Source organism: Cervus canadensis, chromosome 3, assembly GCF_019320065.1.
Source record: "Cervus canadensis isolate Bull #8, Minnesota chromosome 3, ASM1932006v1, whole genome shotgun sequence".
NCBI classification, from domain to species: Eukaryota; Metazoa; Chordata; class Mammalia; order Artiodactyla; family Cervidae; genus Cervus; species Cervus canadensis.
In genome coordinates this window covers 44,082,052-44,098,264 of record NC_057388.1, presented here as the reverse complement: position 1 = coordinate 44,098,264, position 16,213 = coordinate 44,082,052, and the positions used below count along the sequence as shown (strand labels likewise).

The following is a 16,213-nucleotide window of genomic DNA, read 5'->3' as shown; positions in this document are numbered from 1 at the left end:
GACCTTGTCTTAATTTGATCATCTGCAAAGAGCCTATTTCCAAATAAGGTTATATTCATAAGTACTGGGGCTTCCCTGATAGCTCAGTTGGTAAAGAATCCGCCTTTAGTGTAGGAGACCCTGGTTTGATTCCTGGGTCAGGAGGATCCCCTGGAGAAGGGATAGGCTACCCATTCCAGTATTCTTGGGCTTCTCTTGTGGCTCAACTGGTAAAGAATCCGCCTGCAATGAGGGAGACCTGGGTTCGATCCCTGGCTTGGTAAGATCCCCTGGAGAAGAGAAAGGCTATCCACTCCAGTATTCTGGCTTAGAGAATTTCATGGACCATATAGTCCATGGGGTCGCAAAGAGTGGGACACGACTGAGTGACTTTCACTTCACTTTACTTCAGTTCACTTCGCTTCATAAGTACTGGGGGTTGAGACTTCAGCATCATTTAAGGGGATACAATTCAACCGCTTACATTCACAATCCATTAAGCCCTCATGTCTGAATCGTGGACACTGCTTTCCAGCTGGCTGATCCATCACCCCTCTCCTCTCATCCCCTCTCACTTTCCACAAAGGGAGGGAAAACTCCATTTTCACCACAAGGCATCTATTGCGTTCCTAATACTGTGATCTGAAAACAGCATTGAGCTCAAATGGATCAGAATCAAACACCATCGGCACCATGTTGAAAGCCCAGCCTGTACTATGTTGCAGGCTGGGGTGTGACCTGGTTCTGGGTAAAGACTTCATTTTGTGTGAGGGACTCTACATTGGCCCAGGGCTCCCTGGCTGAAGTTCAGTGTGGGAATGATTAGAGGGGCCGTCAGGGATCTTTTGAGTTTTCTCTGGGCTCTATTCCAGTACCCAGAGGCCCTCACAGTGCAATAGTATTAGCTTTGGGAAGTGCGTATCATCTCTGACCTGCTGCTGCCCAGCTGTGTGAACTTGGACCTGCCTCTCTGGAGATTAGTGTTCTCCTTAGTCCACTGGGGAAGTTGGATTCACAATAAAGCTCACTTTATCTTATTTAATCCTCACAGCAAACTGCTAAAACAGGTGTTGGTATCCCCATTTCACAGATAAGAAACCTCTTAATTAAGAAATTAAAGGACCCACATTTTTATAATAAATGACCCTGCCTCTTTTTTTTTCTTTTCTATCATGATTTATCACAGGATTGAATATAGTTCCCTGTGCTATATGAAAGGTCCTTGTTAATTCATTCTATATATCTTAGTTTGCATCTGCTAATCCCAAATTCCCAATTCCTCCCTCCCCCACCCTCCCTTCCCCTTGGCAACCAGAAGCTTGTTCTCTGTGTCTACAAGTCTGTTTCTGTGTCATGGATAAGTTTCATTTATGTCATATTTTAAATTCCATATAAGTGATATTATATGGTGTTTATCTTTCTCTTTTTTACTTACTTTGCTTAGTATAGTTATCTCTAGTCCATCCATGTTGCTGCAAATAGCTTTATTTCATTCTTTTTTATGATTGAGTGAGTATTCAGTTCAGTTCAGTTCAGTTGCTCAGTCGTGTCCGACTCTTTGTGACCCCATGAACCACAGTATGCCAGACCTCCCTGTCCATCACCAACTCCTGGAGTCCACCTAAACCCATGTCCATCAAGTTGGTGATGCCATCCAACCACCTCTTCCTCTGTCATCCCCTTCTCCTCCTGCCCTCAATCTTTCCCAGCATCAGGGTCTTTTCAAATGAGTCAGTCCTTCACATCAGGTGGCCAAAGTATTGGAGTTTCAGCTTCAACATCAGTCCTTCCAGTGAACACCCAGGACTGATGCTGAAGCTCCAGTATTGTGGCCATCGGATGAGAACAGACAACTCATTGAAAAAGTCCCTGATGCTGGGAAAGATTGAGGGCAGAAGGAGTAGAGGGTGTCAGAGGATGAGATGGCTGGACAGCATCACTGATGCAATGAGCATAAACTTGGGCAGACTCCAAGAGATGGTGAGGGACAGGGAGGCCTGGCGTGCTACAGTCCATGGGGTCGCAAAGAGTCGGACACGACTGAAGTGACTGAGCACGTACACACACACACACACACACACACACACACACATATATAGTCCAAATATATAGTTTATATATGTATACACATATATGTATATATATGTGCATGCATGCATGCTCAGTCGTGTCCAACTGTTTGTGACCCTCTGGACTGTAGCCCACCAGGCTTCTCCTAGGATATGTATATATATCCTAGGGATCTCCATGAAAAGCCCTTCTTACTATGAGTTACAAAGTATAGTGCAGACAAAAAATGTTTCAACTGCCCTATATTGGCATATAGGTACATTGCTTCAGAACATGAAATAAAATGCTACTCCTCTAAGGGCATAGAATGTTAGAGCAAGAGACCTAGAGGTCATCTGGTCCATGGATCTCCAAAACTGGTGCCCTGCAGCTGCACGAGGATCCCCTAGGAAATTTGTTAAAAATGCAAAATCCTCAGACCCAGCCCCACAAAGTAAAATTCACTTGACCCAAGAATGTGTATTTTCTGATTCTGAGTTTTGGGAACTGCCAGTCTAATCCAATCTACGGAGAAGGCAATGGCACCCCACTCCAGTACTCTTGCCTAGAAAATCCCATGGACGGAGGAGCCTGGTAGGCTGCAGTCCATGTGGTCGCGAAGAGTCAGACGTGACTGAGCGACTTCACTTTCACTTTTCACTTTTATGCATTGGAGAAGGAAATGGCAACCCGCTCCAGTGTTCTTGCCTGGAGAATCCCAGGGATGGGGTCTCACAGAGTCGGACACGACTGAAGTGACTTAGCAGCAGCAGCAGCAGCAATCTAATCTACTTTCTTGATTTGACATTGAGCTGTGTGCCCAAGGTCATATAGCTCATTACTGGCAGAGCTGTGATTCTCTGCCCCTTGCCCTCCTCCATCTTTCCATTCCACAGGTCTCAAGGGAAGGCCTAAGCTGAGGTCCTAACGTGGAATGCTTGCAGTAGAATTACCTGCAAAGATTTTTAAAAATATGGGTGCCCTAGCCCACCCCAAACCAATTAAATGAAAACCTCTGGGGATGACCCTGAGCACCTGGCCTTCTGAGATGCCTCTCAAACTTTAATCTGCATGTGCCTTCTCCCACCCCCTGCCCCCAGGGCCCTGTTACAGTGCAGACTCTGCTTAAGGTCTGTGTGAGGCTTTGAGATTCTGTATTTCAAAACAGGTTCCCCTGTTGCTGGTCTGGGAACCAAGTTTTGTGTAGCAGGACCTTAAGGTATGGTCCCAGGTCCCCAGGAACCTGCAGACTTCTTCACCTCTGCCAGCCTCTCCCTTGCCTGCCTCACTTTATACTCTGTGGGTTTGCATTTGCTTTCCCTTCAGCAGGCTTTCCCCTGTGGCTCAGCTGGTAAAGAATCCGCCTGCATTGTGAGAGACCTGGGTTCGATCCCTGGGCTGAGAAGATCCCCTGGAGAAGGGAATGGCTACCCACTCCAGTATTCTGGCCTGGAGAATTCCATGGTCTGTATAGTCCATTGGAAGGACTGATGCTGAAGCTGAAGCTCCAATACTTTGGCCACCTGATGCAAAGAACTGACTCATTGGAAAAGACCCTAATGCTGGGAAAAATTGAAGGCGGGAGGAGAAGGGAACGACAGAGGATAAGATGGTTGGATGGTATCACCGACTCAATGGACATGAGTTTGAGTGAACTCCAGGAGTTGGTGATGGGCAGGGAAGCCTGGCATGCTGCAGTCCATGGGGTCACAAAGAGCTGGACATGACTGAGTGACTTTCACTTTCTTTCTCTTCAGCAGTGATTTTCCACTGTGTCATTTATCAAAAGTTGGCCTCCCTACCCACACTTTGAAGTATTTCAACAGCAAGGACCATGGTTTTCAATTCTTCCCCCTTGCCCTCCCCAGCCCATCCACCTAGGCCTGCACTCTTCTCTGAGGATTCCTGATAAAGGTGGCCATGTCATCACCAGCTCTGGCTTAACATCCATCCAGCAAATAGTGAGGGCGCATCTAAAGGAACAGTAAGCCCACACCCACAGCCTATCCTGGGAGGGCTTGCCATCCTGCAAGGGAGGGAGGGCATGTGCCTACCTTGCTACGACTTAAGCCTGCTGAGAGGTATGGGTACCGTGCAGTGGGGTTAAGAGCACGGAGCCAGATGACTGGGGTTCAAATTCCAAGTCTGCTGCTAATTGTGCAGACTTGGACAGTTTACTGAGCCTCAGTTTTCCTAGTTATAAAATAGGCACAAGAATAGCACATAATTTGTACAGTTGTTTTGAGGGTTAAATGAGTTAACAAATATATAAAGTGCTGGCCCTCATGGTAAGCTATATGTCAGTGCTGGTATAATTTAGTTGTAGGCGGAGAGAATGGAGAATAGTATCATGACATGCTAGAGCCTGAAGATAGTCCATTCCTGGTGGTGGAACAGAATGGGCAAAGGCCCAGAGGCAGACATACAAAGACATCAAGAACCAGGAGTTTGTTCTGACTCACACTACAGGAGTGCCTGTAGGGAGCAGTAGCTGATGGGCTTAGACTGTCAGTTGAGGCCAGGTGGTGGAAATCCTTGAAGGCCACACCAGGGAGTTAAGAGTTTATTCTGGAAGCAATAGAGAGCCAGTCCTGGAAGACCTTTTAATATAACTTTTCCTATAAAAATCACAGAATGTGTCTCAGTTCTGAGCAGAATGTCACAACCACTCCCCTCTCTCAGGTATTGCAGTTAATTTTCTTCATACCTCCTCTTGTCTACCTCACAGTGTTGATCCAGGCTTTTCTCATGGTCTGAGTGAACATTCAGGACAATTAAATGACCTTCAGCCAGGTCACCATAAGGGTCACATAGCGAGGAACACATATAATCATTGGGGCTCACAGCCCAAAACTTCTGGACCACTCTGCCAGTGGGATCTTGTCACCTCCCAGCCACAGAACTCTTAAAAGACCATATTCCCTCGTTAAGAGCTTTGAGCAGGACCCTGCAGCTCCGACAAGGTTGTTTATCCTTCTCTGTGCTCCTCCCCCTTTAACTCTTAACCCAAGGATAATGTACTCAAATGGTAGGCTGACTCTCTCTCTCTCTCTCTCTCTCTCTCTCACACACACACACACACACACACATGGGTAGGCAGCAGAGATGCCTGCTACTCTATGATACAGTTGCAAGTTGCCTAACTTCTCTGTAAACCCAGAAGTGAGTTCGTCAGTAACATGAAGGTCATAGGAGTCCATATTGTGTTGAGTTGTCATGAAGGTTAAATGAATTAGTACAAGTAAAGCAGAACTGTGGGTGTCAGCACAGGGTCAATGATCAACAAGCATTAGCTATTATTATTATAATGGAGGAAATTGGAAGGGCTCATGGTCTGCCACATTACAATGAGAAAGAAAATATAATTACCAATTTGGAAAGGAGTAAAAGGATTATAAAAGGCATTGTATGTGAAAATTTGTGACAATAAATTTGAAAATCAAAAGGAAATGGGGAATTTCCTAGCAAAATAAAAATTATCAAAATTGCCCCCAAAGAGGCAGAACATCTGAATAGACCAATAACCATAGAACACTTTAGATAGAGTTCATTAAAGAGATACCCTTTTAAAAAGCCTTCATGGTCTTATAACTGGATACTGTCTAGTCTTCAAAAACCAGGTATTGCCTTTCTTATTCAAACTATTTCTGCCCCTAGAATAAGATGAAAATTTCCCTTGATTCGTTTTACGAAGCCAGCATGACCTGAATATTCAAGCCTAAAAAGCACAAATCTCTTCTATCTCAAAAGCTTTGAGGTAAAAGATGACCCTAACAAAGAAAGACAGGGAAGAAAGCAAGATTTGGTGTGCGTGACATGCCCTCGCTTTGGCAGTAGATCTGCACCTGGAGGCATGGAAGCATCACCTGGGCAGCCTCACCGAGCCCCACTCCTGAGATCCTGACCTTATTAGTCTGGGGAAGGGCCGGGCCATGGAAACGTTTTCCAGCTTCCCAGAGCCACTGCTTAAGGAAACTGGAAATCCTGTTAAGTGCACAAGCCTGATTTATCGCTCTTAAACCAGCTGAGTCAGGCAGCAGTTCCAGGAGAGACTTCCTACCAATCCTTTCATGTGACCAGAGCTACAACAAGCCGCCATTGGCTACAGACATACCAAGCCTCCCTCAGAGCCCAGGGGATTCCACAGAGCTGCATGTGTCCTGTGCTCAAAGACCAAAGGCCTGGTCAGGAACAAGACTGCTCGTATTTGTGGGTTCTGAGCCAACAACTTTGCCTGCTGCAAAGGAAGGCCAAGAGAGCCCACAGAGAGTTTTACTCCCTGGAATTCAGGGGGATTTTAATGACAGACCTGTTCATGATTGTGCTGGAGGGTGATTGAGCTTACGCGGTGAGCGGCCCTGTGAATAAATAGCAGTGTGGGCACACCGTCAGTCCACATTTTTAGCTCCCCTCCTTAGTCCATTCCCAGTTCCTGGGTTCAGCACCAGCATGCACAGCACTGTGACCGCCTATGACCAAAGCCTCCTCAAACCACCCTGTAAGCATCACAGAAGGGGGAGGAATGTCCTGCATTCTGTTCTTCCAGTAGTTGGGTTCCCTGACCAGGGACTCTAGGGTGCCTTCCAACCACCTATCCTGCTCAGAGATGGCCCTGTTAGTTTTATATCTGTCTTCAGCCCCAGTCTCCTGTATAAATCTTGTTCCTATCCCTTGCTTCATTGAATAATAATAATAAGGCAACTTGAACCATCCTCACCATAACACAATATAAAAAAGGAACAAATGAGTAGATTGCTGGCTTAGGTTTGGATAATTAATCTAGGAGCAGTGCAGACTATCTTCCTCTGTATACCTCCATCCACAGCAGGAAATCCCACTGGGCTTCTTGGAGTCACGGCACTATTAAGCAAAGGGAGAAAGAGACAAAAGATGCCAAGAACTGGTGGTGAAATGGGACAGTATCTGGTGTTTGCTTTATAGTATTCCCTTAAAGGAACAGTTGGGAGGTAGGAGTAGATGATATAGGATTGGCAAAATATTAATTGTTGAAACTGAGTGGTGGGTACATGGGCATTTGTTATAGCATTCTTTATGTGTGTTTGAATTTCTTCGATAAGAACAGAACAGAATAGAAGAGAAAACGTGTTGACAGGAGTGAGTTCCGTCAGCCCATAACTGGCAGAAGATTCCTTACACTGAATGGGGAAAGTCCAAAAAGAGGGACTGGACTCTTGGTGCAGAGCAGTTGGTAGTGCCTATTCAATTCAGTCCTGACCAACTCGTTGTGACCCCATGGACTGCAGCACGGCAGGCCTCCCTGTCCATCGCCAACTCCCAGAGTTTACTCACACTCACGTCCTTTGAGTTGGTGATGCCATCCAGCCATCTCATCATCTGTTGTCCCCTTCTCCTCCCACCTTCAGTCTTTCCCAGCATCAGGGTCTTTTCAAATGAGTCAATACTTTGCATCAGGTGGCCAAAGTTTTGAAGTTTCAGCTTCAAAATCTGTCCTCCCAATGAATAGTCAGGACTGATTTCCTTTAGGATGAACTAATTGGATCTCCTTGCAGTCCAAGGGACTCTCAAGAGTCTTCTCCAGCACCACAGTTCAAAAGGATCAATTCTTCAATGCTCAGCTTTCTTCATAGTCCAACTCTCACATCCATACGTGACTACTGGAAAAACCATAGCTTTGACAAGACAGACTTTTGTTGGCAAAGTAATGTCTCTGCTTTTTAATATGCTGTCTAGATTGGTCATAACTTTTCTTCCAAGGAACAAGCATTTTTTAATTTCATGGCTGTAGTCACCATCTGCAGTAATTTTGGAACCCAAAAAAATAAAGTCTGTCACTGTTTCCACCGTTTCCCCATCTATTTGCCATGAAGTGATGGGACCAGATGCCATGATCTTACTTTTCTGAATGTTGAGTTTTAAGCCAACTTTTTCACTCTCCTCTTTCACTTTAATCAAGAGGGTCTTTAGTTCTTTTTTGCTTTCTGCCATAAGGGTGGTGTCATCTGCATATCTGAGATTATTGATATTTCTCCCGGCAGTCTTGATTCCAGCTTGTGCTTCCTCCAGCCCAGCGTTTCTCATGATGTACTCTGCATGTAAGTTAAATAAGCAGGGTGACTATATACAGCCTTGATGTGCTCCTTTCCCTGTTTGGAATCATTCTGTTGTTCCATGTCTAGTTCTAAACTAACTGTTGCTTCCTGACCTGCATACAGATTTCTCAAGAGGCAGGTCGGGTGGTCTGGTATTCCCGTGTCGTGAAGAATTTTCCACAGTTTGCTGTGATCCACACAGTCAAAGGCTTTGGCATAGTCAAAAAAGCAGAAATAGATGTTTTTCTAGAACTCTCTGGCTTTTTTGATGATCCAGCAGATGTTGGCAATTTGATCTCTGGTTTCTCTGCCTTTTCTAAAACCAGCTTGAACATCTGGAAGTTCACGTACTGTTGAAGCCTGGCTTGGAGAATTTTGAGCATTACTTTACTAGTGTGTGAGATGAGTGCAATTGTGTGGTAGTTTGAGCATTCTTTGGGATTGCCTTTCTTTGGGATTGGAATGGAAACTGACCTTTTCCAGTCCTTTGGCCACTGCTGAGTTTTCCAAATTTACTGGCATATTGAATGCAGCACTTTCACAGCATCATCTTTTAGGATTTGAAATAGCTCAACTGGAATTCCATCTCCTCCACTAGCTTTGTTCATAATGATGCTTCCTAAGGCCCACTTGACTTCACATTCCAGGATGTCTGGCTCTAGGTGAGTGATCATACCATCGTGATCATCTGGGTCATGAAGATCTTTTTTGTATAGTTCTTCTGTGTATTCTTGCCACCTCTTCTTAATATCTTCTGCTTCTGTTAGGTCCACACCATTTCTGTCCTTTATTGAGCCCATCTTTACATGTAATGTTCCCTTGGTATTTCTACTTTTCTTGAAGAGATCTCTAATCTTTCCCTTTCTGTTGTTTTCCTCTATTTCTTTACACTGATCACTGAGGAAGGTTTTCTTATCTCTCCTTACTATTCTTTGGAACTCTGCATTCAAATGGTATATCTTTCCCTTTCTCCTTTGCTTTTCACTTCTCTTCTTTTACAGCTATTTGTAAGGCCTCCTTAGACACCATTCTGCTTTTTTGCATTTCTTTTTCTTGGGGATGGTCTTGATTCCTGTCTCCTGTACAATGTCACGAGCCTCTGTCCATAGTTCTTCAGGCACTCTATCAGATCTAATCCCTTGGATCTATTTGTCACTTCCACTGTATAATTGTAAGGGATTTGATTTAGGTCATAACCTAAATGGTCTAGTGGTTTTCCCTACTTTCTTCAATTTAAGTCTGAATTTGGCAATAAGGAGTTCATGATCAGAGCCACAGTCAACTCCCAGTCTTGTTCTTGCTGACTGTATAGAGCTTCTCTATCTTTGACTGCAAAGAAAATAATGAATCTGATTTTGGTATTGACCACGTGGTGATGTCCATGTGTAGAGTCTTCTCTTGTGTTGTTGGAAGAGGGTGTTTGCTATGACCAGTGCGTTCTCTTGGCAAAATTCTATTAGCCTTTGCCCTGATTCATTCTGTACCCCAAGGCCAAATTTGCCTGTTACTCCAGGTGTTTCTTGACTTCCTACTTTTGCATTCCAGTCCCCTATAATGAAAAGGACATCTTTTTTGGGTGTTAGTTTTAAAAGGTCTTGCGGGTCTTCATAGAACCGTTCAGCTTCTCCAGCATTACTGGTCAGGGCATGGACTTGGATTACTATGATATTGAATGGTTTTCCTTGGAAATGAACAGAGATAAATCATTCTGTCATTTTTGAGATTGCATCCAAGTACTGTATTTCAGGCTCTTTTGTTGACTATGATGGCTGCTCCATTTCTTCTAAGGGATTCTTGCCCACAGGAGTAGATATAATGGTCATCTGAGTTAAATTCAGCCATTCCAGTCTATTTTAGTTCACTGATTCCTAAAATGTCAGTGTTCACTCTTGCCATCTCCTGTTTGACCACTTCCAATTTGCCCTGATTCATGGGCTTAACATTCCAGGTTCCTATGCAGTATTGCTCTTTACAGCATCAAACTTTCCTTCTATTACGTCACATCCACAACTGGGTGTTGTTTTTGCTTTGGCTCTGTCTCTTCATTCTTTCTGGAGTTACTTCTCCACTGATCTCCAGTAGCATATTGGGCACTTACCGACTTGGGGAGTTCATCTTTCAATGTCCTGTCTTTTTGCCTTTTCATACTGTTCATAGGGTTTTCAAGGCAAGAATACTGAAGTGGTTTGCCATTCCCTTCTCCAGTGGACCACATTTTGTCAGAACTCTTCACCATGACCCATCCATTTTGGGTGGCCCTACACAGCATGGCTTATAGTTTCATTGGGTTAGCCAACCAATCTGATCACCAATCCATGTGATCAGATTGGTTAGTTTTCTGTGATTGTGGTTTTCAGTCTGTCTGCCCTCTGCTGGAGAAGGATAAGAGGTATATGGAAGCTTCCTGATGGGAGAGACTGACTGAAGGGAAAACTGGGTCTTTTCCGATGGAGTGGGGGGATGTGCTCAGTAAATCTTTAATCCAATTTTTTGTTGATGGGTGGAGCTGTATTCCCTCCCTTTTATTTACCTGGGGCCAAACTATGGTGCACTGGAGAATCCCATGGAGGGAGGAGCCTGGTAGGCTACAGTCCATGGGGTTGAAAAGAGTCGAACACGTTTGAGCGAGTGACTTCTTCACTTTCAAACTATGGTGCACTAGTGAAGATAATGGTGACCTCCTTCAAAAGGTCCCATGCATGCACTGCTAGTGGACTGTATGTATGTACTGTACTGCCTATTACAACCCTGAATATTAATTAGAAGGACTGATGCTGAAGCTGAAGCTCCAATACTTTGGCCACCTGATACGAAGAGCCAACTCATTGGAAAAGACCCCAATGCTGGGAATGATTGAGGGCAGGAAGAGAAGGGGGCAGCAGGATGAGATGACTAGATGGCATCATCAACTCAATGGACATGAGTTTGAGCAAACTCCGTGAGTTAGGGAGCCTTGCATACTGAAGTCCATGGAGTCGCAAAGAGTCAGACACAACTGAGCAACTAAACAACAACAAATTACAGTGCTCAGCACTGTGTCTGGCTCAGATAAAGCACTCTCTGAACAGGAGTCAGCAGATCCCACTGTTATTATTGTAGATGTTGTTAGTGTATCCCAGGACATGGGGGTCTAGGGGGGAAGAGGCTGAAGAAAATAGAATGTATTCAAGGTATTTAATTTGAAACTGTTTTATTTAGCCTTTATAGGTGAGATCACAGAGGAAGGTTGAGTCTTTGTTTTCATAGAATAAATTTGCCAGCTCTGTCTGAAAACTTCCACCTTTTCAGTTAATGCTGACAATGTCATGTACCCTATCAGGAAGAGAGAACATAAATATGATAGTAGGAAATTCCAGAGCAATGGAGAAATCCACTCGTGGCTCATATGTATCCTCTCTGCTTGCTCTGTCACCTCCTTACTTTGTCTCATATTCTCTCCTCTCCTTCCCACTCCACCCCCATCTCTCTGCTTATTCACTTTGATTAGACTCTATAAGACTTACAATATCTTCCCTTTGAAAAGGGCCTGGACAATGCTGTTTATATGTCAACATTTAAGAATGACTTTCATTTACTAACAGGCTCCATCTTCCCTGGTGGCTTAGATGGTAAAAGCGTCTGCCTACAATGCAGGAGACCCAGGTTTGATCCCTGGGTCAGGAAGATCCCCTGGAGAAGGAAATGGCAACCCACTCCAGTACTCTTGCCTGGAAAATCCCATGGATGGAGAAGCGTGGTAGGCTACAATCCATGGGGTCGCAAAGAGTCAGACATGACCGAGCGACTTCTCTTTCTTTCTTTCTTTTTCTTCTAAGAAACTCCAGAGCCAGCCAAGTCAAGATATTTTTTTAAAAATATAAAAGAAGACTGAGAGTTCTAAAGCTTCAGAACAGCACACAATAGACAACAGCCCACCAGCTGGAGGGCCCAAGGGTGGGAAGAGCCGGCACATACTTGATTCAGATGCTAACCAAAGATTACTGGTGGTCTGCTTAATCTGCAAAGGAGTACCTCAACAGGAGTCAGACTGCCTCTCCTGAATTTTGTTTAACCATGGAATTTTTGAGTGATGGCAGGTTGGCCCCTCCAGCCACAGCAGCTGCTCAGGCTGTGAGGCCCATTGAGAAGTGATCTGAGTGAAGGGTTCAGTTTGATGGTTTTTTTGGTTTTGTTTGTTTGGGTTTTAGTTTTGTTTTTAGCATTTACTGGCTGAGAATCCCTTCCATGTGTCTGGGTCTTCCTGGTGCAGAAAGCACATTTATTTTTGGATCATTTCATTTGACATTCCCAGCAGTGGTGAGAGGGAGGCTGTCCAGGAGTCTCAAACCCTTGTTTACAGATGAGGAAACTAATACTCAGAGAATTATGATTTTCCAGGGTCAAATAATTAGTACATGGCAGAGTTACAACTGAATTATCCAATTCTCTGCTATTAGGAGGGTTAACAATCCAGAGATAAAGACAACGTGATATACTTAATATTGCTTAGCCATGCAGTGTCTGACCCTTAGCAGGGCGTCAAAAGGATTGGAAGGATGGATAGATGTGTAAATGAGTGAATGGAGCTCCTGGAAGTTGAAAAGTGGGTCTTTTTCACCTTTGTACCCCTGGTGCCTCTAATATGCTTTGACATACAGGACCCACTTAATAAATATTTGTTGAATGAACAGTTCACTTAGGTATGCCATATACTTTCGTACCAAGACAAGAGTTTGTGAAGAAGGTTAACTTTCTGAAGCTTTAAAGAATAGAAGAGGCTGGACTTCTCTGGCGGTACAGTGGATAAGAATCTACCTGCCAGTGCAGAGGACGCAGGTTCGATCCCTTGTCCGAGAAGATTCCACATGCTGCCGGCAACTAAAGCCCATGTGCTGCAACTACTGGAGCGCAAGTGCTCTAGGGACCGAGAGCCCCAACTAATGAGACTTGTGCTGCAACTCCTGAAGCCTGTGCACACAACTAGAGTGGCCTCTGCTTGCTGCAGAGGAAACCCATGCGCAGCAACAAAGACCTAATGCAACCAAAAAAATTATTAAAAAAAAAGAAAAGAATAGAAGGGGCTGAGAAATGCAGTGTGACTGTAACTATTATTATTTATTGACATACTATTTACCACACTTTGATGTAAAAAGACCTCCTATTCATTCACATATTTATTTAACAGATATTACTGAGAGCCTGCTGAGTATTCAGTTCTGTTCTAGGTATTAGTGATACAACAGTAAACAAAAAAAGGTAGTCTCTGCTGTCATCAAAATCACCTTCTGTTTGTGAATGACATAACAAGCAACTAAATAGACAACATTATTAATACTTGGAAAATTAAGCAAGCGAGGAAAGAAGAGAGTGGTGCTGAAGGGGTTGCTATTTTCTCCATGAAGGTCTCTCTGATACTGTGATATTTGAGCAGAGACCCAAGAAAAGTGGTGGGGGTGAGTCGTGAGGTGTTCCAGGGGAAAAGCATTTCAGGCAGAGGAAACAGACAGTGCAAAGGAGCTGAGTCTGCTTGGAGGGTTTGAAGAATACCTTGGAGGCTCGTGTGACTGGAAGGGAGTAAACGAGACAGACAGTTCTGAGAGATTAAAGGACTTTGAGAAGAAGAGTGATGGTCTCCCCAAACCTTCCTTGATTTAGCTCACCCCTTATTGCCTGCATCTAAACCAGCAGCATGGCATGAGTACCAGGGCAAACAGATAGACAAGAGCTACACACGAGACTGCAGTGACCCTATGCCCACCCAACACTGGCTCCAGTTTGCTCACATTGACTACAGATGCTCATTCTAGGCCAACGGTATCCATGGCTTGCCAAGACCTCAGTGGCCATGGTTGAGTGCTGTGAGGGCCTTGGGGGTCAAGTACACCACGCCGTTTAATCAAACTGCAAATTCAGGCCGGCCATAGTCTCAGGCGGTTGTCCTCCTAGTCCTAAAATCTCTCAGGTTTAAAATTCTGTGATCTAACCTTGTAAATTTTAAATCTGTACTTAGATTTTTACTTTTTTTTTTCCAATAAAGAATAGGAAGGAATGTGTACATTAAAAGAACACTCTTTTTTTCCAATAGACTTTATTTTTAGGACAGTTTTAGACTTTTAAAAAATATTGCAAAGATAATTTAGAGTTCTCACATACTCCTCAGCCAGTTTCCTCTATTATTGACATTTTACATTAGTATGATATACTTTGCAATTATTGAACCAATACTGATCCACTATTATTAACTAAAGTCCATAGTTCATCCAGATTTCCTTCATCTTCTCTAATGTCTTTCTGTTCTAGGACACCACATTGCATTCTGTCTCCTTAGGCTCCTCTTGGCTGTGAGCTTTCCTTGCTCGGTAACTTTGAGAGTTGTTTTTTGTTTTTGTTTTTAATATGTATTTTCTTTTAATTTATTTGGCTCCACTGAGTCTTAGTTGCAGCACTTCAGTCTATGTTGAGGCATCATGCAGGATCTTTCAGTGCAGCATGTGGGATCTAGTTCCCTGACCAGAAATCAAGCCCGGGCCCCTGCATTGGGAGTGTGGTGTCTTAGCCACTGGACCACCAGGGAAGTCGCAGCCTTGAGAGTTTTGAGGAGTACTGATTAGGGAGTTTTAGGAAGGCTCTCTGTAGAAATTTGTCTGGTATTTTTTCTCATGATTAGACTTGGGCTGTGGGTCTTGGGGCTCAAGATCACAGAGGTCCCCTTTCCTCGCCTCATTAGCATCACACTGTCATCGTGGTTTATCACTGTGACATTGCCCGGGTCACCTGGCTGAGGAGTGTTTGTCAGGTTTCTCCACTGTCCCCTTTTATATACAGTACTCTGGAAGGAAGTCCACACTTAAGGAATAGAAAGTGTGCTCTCCTTCCTTAGAATTAGCCATTTCTCCAGGGAGTCCTGGTTCTTTCGATTGAAGAATAATATCAGAACCCAATATCCATTGCTACTGAAGTATTGTTGTTTCTTGGCCCTCTCAACTGACAGAGCAAGAAAAAAAAAAGAATATATATGTATATGTATATATACATATACACACTAACCTGTGTATAAATATGTACCTGTAGATATTTCTATATGTGTGTGATAAGTGACCCTATGGAATGTAGCCCGACAGGCTCCTCTGTCCATGGAATTCTCCAGGCAAGAATACTGGAGTGGGTTGCCATGCCCTCCACTAGGGATGGGACCTACGTTTCCAGCACCTCCTGCATTGGCAGGCAGGTTCTTTACCACTAGCAGCTCCTGGGAAGCCCATTTCTCTATGTAACCATCTGTATTTATGTTAAGGTAGAAACATGAGTTCATACTCATATCTCCAACTCTAATCTATTACCATATGGATTTTTCTAGCCTCCTCCCCTTACTTATCTGTACAAAGGTCTCCATGGGAAACAGCTCTGTCAGTGAGAGTGCAGTGCTGAAGTTCCTCCAGTCTTACAGATTCCATTCATTTCCAAAGCTACTTAGGTCAGCGCTTCTCCCCAGTCCTCTTCAGTGGGGTGGTTTTATATGTTTGTAATACAGTTAGTCTCTCGTCACCATATGCATTCCTTCCTGAGATCTTAAGGGCACACTTTTTAATTTACATTTTATGTCAGATAATAAGTCAGTTTATTTTAGATAATAAATTTATAGAGAAAAATCACCATGAGAAACAAAGTAGTCCCATCATACTTTCTCATTTTCCCAGGGTTGTTTTTTTTTTTTTAAGTGATTTTCACGTTATATAAGTAATACATTAATACAAGTTAAAGTCCCCTTTAATACTCTTCCAGCCCAATTCCTCTCCTAGTGGTAAACACTATTCTTCATCTGAGATGTGACGTATCTGTGCATGCTTTTCTCTCGCACTTGTAGCTGCATATATATACTGATAGAAAATGACTAATATTGCTATATATGTTTGAACATAAATGGTATCATACATGACTTCTACAACTTGATATTCTCCAGACGATTCATCTTGGTTGTTTTTCAAGTCTGTGTATGGCTTTGTGCCTCCTGAATTTCATTGCATAGAATGGACATGTTGATTACAATCCTGGGATTTTCCTCCTACTGTTACCAGCTATGCTGCAGGAACAGTCTTGTACATATGCAGTGTTTCCCCAGGAATTGCTGGGGCACA

At 43.7% G+C, this 16,213-nt stretch overlaps 1 protein-coding gene and 1 non-coding gene across 5 annotated transcripts in view; both read left to right on the top strand.

Annotated features, from left to right (window-relative positions):
* Positions 1-16,213, top strand: part of ATXN7L1 (ataxin 7 like 1) — a 253,029-nt gene that overhangs the window by 139,292 nt on the left and 97,524 nt on the right. The gene's annotated exons all lie outside the window — the stretch shown is intronic.
* On the top strand, positions 11,690-11,763 carry TRNAC-ACA. The gene has a single exon. It is a non-coding gene; the product is annotated as a tRNA-Cys (tRNA).